We start from the raw sequence: 6,076 nt of genomic DNA on the forward strand, positions 1-6,076 counted from the left end.
AGGTGGCATTTACGAGCGGAAAAGCATCGATGGAGCCAGGACAGGAGGTGTTGCCACGGTGACCCAGGCCAAATGGAGATTGGTATCAAAGACCCCCGTGTTCTTGACCCGAGGGGGTTGGGGACGCTATAAGGATGATTCGAAGCTGAAAGTGAGCAGACGTCTTTGGAAGGAGCCATGAGAAGTTGAGAAGTCTCCCTTTTCGGTACGGCCGCTCTGAAGTTGGCTGAAATGCTTGGTGACTTTTGTTTTGGAATTGGAAACGTTCCTCGCTAACTGACTTTTAGCGCTCCAACCACTAAAGTACCCCCATCGGACACGTTCTTGGATCCCAAAGGGTACAAGATGTACCACCGCAGTGACAAGTCTTGTTGGCTCATCAGTCCGTAGTTGGTGGCTTTCCGGGTCGTGGTCTGTTCCTCGGACCCGAGTGGGCGGTGGGTGTTTTCACTCGGTGAGGTCAGAGAGTTCTGACCCCGTACGTCCCATCAGGTTTCCTGCCAGCCTTTCCTGCTGTCAGTGGACGAGGGTCTGCGGGGTGGAAGTTGACCCAGGGCGTACACGGGGGGGCTTCTCTTCCTTCCACCCACAAAGGAATGAAGGAGAAGTTTGGTTGGGGTGGACGCGTGGATGCTTCATCATCTGCACCTCCCTTTTCCTCCTTGGGGTTTTTTCCTCGTGGCATCATCACTTCTACGTCTCTGCTGCCAGGCCTGAGAGCGCGTGGAGTTTCAGATGTTCTTTGTCTTCAGTCACAAAGGTGCATTGACTTTGGCGCCCCCTGGTGGCGTTCATTTGAATAGCACTGTGGGGTGGCCAAAGGTTTTTCCTGCTGTGAGGGCCGCATAGTGAAACATGAAAAGATGCAACTTTGCCACTTCGATATTTTGTAAAGCAGCACGAGTGGATATTCCATCCATCCGTTTTCTTTGGCTTATCCGGGTCGTGGGTGCCGCAGTCTCAGTAGGGAAGTTCAGACTTCCCGGTCCCGGCCACCTCTTCACGTTCCACCGGAAGTACACCTGCAGACGCTGCGACGATCCGCCTGTCTCTCTCTCTCTCTCTCACGCGCCAACCTTCCCTCACTCGTGAACAAGACTCAGTTTTCTTCATAAAACGACAAGTTTATTCCCTGAAATGAAAAAACAACAAGAGCAGAAATGGACAAAACAGCTGAAATTTTATGAGAATAAATGCATAATAATAATATTTTTAAAAAGTCGCAAGTAGACATGAATAAACTCGATTAAATATTATGGAGGAAATGACGTCATTTTCAAAGTCACAATATTCACTCCAAATATTACGACTTCAAATAAATGATTTTTATTTTCTTTAATATTTTCACTCTAAAATTTTTCTCTAAAAAAACTGTTTTGTATTGTTTCAAGGCTATGCTGCTAAAATGACTATTTTTCCTGGTGATATTACAAGTTTTTTCTCATAAAATTGTGACTTTTTTCTTGTAGACGGCAACTTTTTTATCTTAATTTTTTTAATTTACCATAAATTTTCCCTCATAATATTATGACATAAAAAACATGTTTTGCCATTGTGGCCAACATTAAAATCAAAGGTTATTCTCAGAAAATTGCAACTTTTTTTCTTGGTAGACTCTGACTTCTGTATATTACAGTTTTTTCCAGTTGCTAAAACACTAAAATGACTTGCATAGCACAATTATTTCAACTGACACACGGCGAGCAAAACCTCTTCTCGAGTCTCCAAAACTCTAAACACACAGTTTGCAATTCAAAATGTCACTTTTTAAATGCACTGAACACGCTTCTCTGCATAAGACACTACAATGTGACATGAGGTCACATGTTTGCCATTCAAAATGGCAGTACATGAGCTGATTGGCCGATGTATGTGCCGCCTGGCCAAACATCTCCATGCTTATTTGTTAGCGCTTCGGTCAGGAAGCAAGCACTAGGAAAAGACAAGTGAGTTCTTTTGGGCGCGGCACTGAAAGGAAACGCCTGGCAGCTCGTTGTGCGCATGCATGTTGTTCGGGCTATGCAAGAGGCACGTGATGACGTTGATGTGGGTGACATTCAGGGGTGGATGAGGCACTCACGGCGCTTCTTGACCTCCATGTCTGGCAAGGGAAGATATTGCCTGTGATGTGGACGAGGCGTTGTGGCCACACCCTGCTGTGCGGCAAGATGCTGCCTCATTTTTCTTGCCTCTTTTTTTATGTATTTTTTGAATATTTTTTTTTTTTCTGCAATTTTCTTTTTCAGTTTACTGCTTGGTGAGCAAATATTGTTCACTCCAGTGTAAACGTATCTGCGGTGCATACGTTGCCCTGACTTGTTGGTGAAAACTAAAAGTACGTTTCAACAGCGTGTCTGCAAATACTTCCGTGCATGTGAACGATCTGAAGGCTGTTCTGCAGTTTCAATATGTTAGTGTTATGGCAAAGCACACTAAAGATGAGAGTGCTTTCCATTACGCCCACCAGTGTGTACTTGATTAGACGTAAGTTTTGGAATATGAATGACGTGTGTAGAAAAGTTCGATTTTGATGAAGGCGGATGTCGTTTTGGTTGCGGTGCTTCATTTTGCAGGATATACGAGGGATTTGCCAGTTCGGGTGTGTTGTTTTGTGAATTGTGTTAAGTATTTTGATAAAACCAGCCTAGCTTGCAAAATTGCTTTTTAACAATTGGAAAAAAACTGTAATATTTTGAATTTATCCTCATAAAATTGAAGTTTTTTTTGTCCATTTCTGCTGTTGTTTTTTTTTTTTTTTTTTACATTTTCCAACTATTTCAACTTTTTTCTTGTACATTTTCTTCTCGGAATATTACGAGCTTTTCCCCGTAATATGCAGACTTTATTCCCGTAATATTACAACTTTCTCAGCAATCTAATTTTCCAAAAATTACAACTTCATTTTGTGTTGTGACCAGTCCAGGGTATACCCCGCCTGTCGCCCGAAGTCAGCTGGGATAGGCTCCAGCATGCCCCCGCGACCCTAATGAGGATGAAGCGGTATAGAAAATGGATGGATGGATGGATTTTGTGTTGTTCGTTTTTCACAGCATTACAACATTTAAAAAAAATAACTTACTTTTTCTTGAATATTTTCTAGGTAAATTCTAGTTTTAGAACGCGCCACGCGGCGCTTATTGGGAGGAAGGAATAGAAGCTGCGGCAGAAACTTTCATTCTGGCCTCCCAGCCAACGCACGGGCAACCTCAGACCTGCTTAGTTGTTACTGTCGCTTTCGTAGGAGCAGATCCTTTAACACGCTCAAGGATACAGTAGCGTTGTGTTAAAACAGTTCTGTGATTTCCGATTGCCTGTGAAGCCGTGAACGTGACATGAGTCCTTAATATGAATGAGTGTGTGTGCTGAAGAAGAGTCATTCGTTTACAGAAGTATGACTCCGCCCATATCCCCACATACTCAGGTGACACAAGCCCGCCAGATAGCCGTCCTCGACTTTGCCTGCCGGCAACTAGCAGCTCCCGCCCCAAATGTTTCCCACACATTTCAAAGCAGAAAATAACGCTGGCATGCCAAGGAGCCACTGTATAAATGACAATAAAGAATACCTGCAGAGGCCCAGCTGAGTCCAAGTGGCACCTGAGAGTCGACGGACTCGGTGGCAACTCAACTCACAGCGACAGTCGATACAAATCTCGTCGGTCTTGTGGAGAGAGCACCTGCCAGGGATTTCAAGCTGAACTTACCTTTCAAAATACACTTCCTTTCTCCATTTCCGATCAACATTTGTTCCCGCTTGCGGCGCTTTCTCAGATTACGGTGTGGGACGAGGGCCAAACAGGAAGTGCACACGTTAATCGTGGGTAAAATAAAATGGTGTTTTTTTCAAGGGAATGTGCGTTAAAGCGTGTTAGCTCAAATATTTATACATAGTGTGTATCAAACTTTTTCAATTTTCCAAAAATTACAATTTTATGTTGTTTTGTTTTGTTTGTTTTCATTATGACTTTCAAAAAAGCACCTTTTTCATGAATATTACATGCTATTAAAATGATGCTATTTTATCTCGTAACAAGGATGTTATTGTAGTTCACAACTTTTTCTGGTTAGATTATAACTTTTTTCTTTTAATATTTTGACTTTATTCTTGTAAAGTTACTGCTGAGTTTTCCATTTTTGCTGATATATTTTAAGAATGTGCCACGAGCCAATCAAAACGGCACCGCTGATCCACCGTACTGCATGCGACCAAAACTGCACATGCTGCGCCATCTAGTGGCTGTAAAGTCAAGCGGCTCTTCCGTCGCTCCAAACATATTTTCAGGGTTAAAAATAGAGCTGCACCTCAGGATGATTAATCAGTCGATTAATCTGACGCAAAAGAGGCGTGAAAAAACAAGTCATTTCATGACAAGTCTGGATGGACCAGCGAGTCTGCCAAAGGTGAACCACGATTAATAAAAATTAATTAATTAATCATGAAAATTATACGTCTTTTTTCCATTTCTGTTTTTTTTTCTGTAATTAAATATTAAAATCTGATAATACGTGAAAACCATTTCAGCTTTCTTCTTGAAAATGTTCTCATAATAAACTTCTCGTAATATTCCAATTTTACTCCCATTTCAACTTTTCTCCCGCCTAAGTTTCCCAAAATTACACTTTGATTTTGCTGTTTTTCTTTCTCATTTTTTAAGTCTTTAAAAAAATAGTATTTTTTTTCTTTGATGTTTCAACTTTATGCCATTAAAATTTAATTATTTTTCCACATAATAACAACGTTATTCTCGTGAAATTACGACTTTTTTTCTCTTAATATTTTGACTTTATTCTTGGAAAGTCAAAGCTGCAAATGCTGCCGTGGCCGCCGGGCCACACCTTGGACACCCGTGATCTCCCGCACGTGGCCAAATCTGGGATTAAAACTGCGCATGTAGCTCCATCTAGTGGCCACAAAGTCAAACACGTTAAACCAGTCCAAACATTTTTTCAAGTTTAAAAACGATCTGCGCCTCAGGATTATTTTATTAGTCGATTTATCTGACGCAAAAGACGTGAAAAAAAGTAATTATTGGGAAAAATCCAAATGGACCTGATGAAACGGCCTCAAAACTCAATTTTATGCCATTTTTGAGCCGTGAGTGAAAAGTGAAACATTAACGTTTTTTTTTTTCCAACTTTAGGCCATGTATTTTTCTAATTATTTTATTTATATATATTTTATTTAGTTGTTTTTTGAACATATTTTAAAGATTTTTTCTTTATGAAATATGTGCAATATTTTCGTAAAATCCAGCCCTTAAAAGGTAAATTAGTTAAAAGGTTAGTTTTGGAGCAGCTTTTTTAGAGTTTCAAAACATTTGCTAATGAAAAGTTGATATTCTGCACGCCTTATATTATCAATCATAAAACTCAAACGAGCAGAATGAAGACGTTTTGCTGCCACACGTGTTTTGAACACCTTCACATTGACATCTACACGGCCAGTTACACGAGGCGGCCGCCAGAGGGCGACAGCAGCCCACGGAGAGTTTGTGTGCTTTATTTACTTATTGAAACCAGACAATGACGTCATTGAATGGCTTCGACATCAACATCTTTAACTGCAAGCTTTATTTCCCTGTTTTGTCCTTCTTAAGCCACGTGACACCAAATTAATGCTACCATGTTTGTTAGCATAAAGCTGCTCTCTATTACTTACGTACAGCAGGGGCGTCCAAAACCGCAGCCTGCAGCACGACCACAAAACCCCCCAAAATCAAGGAAAAATCATCAATAATTTTACAAGAATAAAGTCAAAATGTAGAGAAAAAAAATATTATCAAACGAGAAAAAGTTGCAATTTTACCAGAATAACGTTGCAAAACGATGCTTCTGTAATTATCCAAAGAGTACGTCGTTTTAGTAGCTAAACTTGAAGTATTAAGGAAAAGATTTAAAAAAAAAAAAAGGTTATACATTTTGAGGAACAGCTAATTAAAATTGCAATATTTGGAAAATAAAAGTCCACATACGATGGAAATTTACAAAAAGAAAAGTTGAAATAATTGGGAAATAAAAAAAAAAAAACACCAGCAGAAATAGACAACATAGTCATTTATTCAAAATAATTTAAAAA

Source organism: Dunckerocampus dactyliophorus, chromosome 15, assembly GCF_027744805.1.
Source record: "Dunckerocampus dactyliophorus isolate RoL2022-P2 chromosome 15, RoL_Ddac_1.1, whole genome shotgun sequence".
In the NCBI taxonomy this organism is placed as follows: Eukaryota; Metazoa; Chordata; class Actinopteri; order Syngnathiformes; family Syngnathidae; genus Dunckerocampus; species Dunckerocampus dactyliophorus.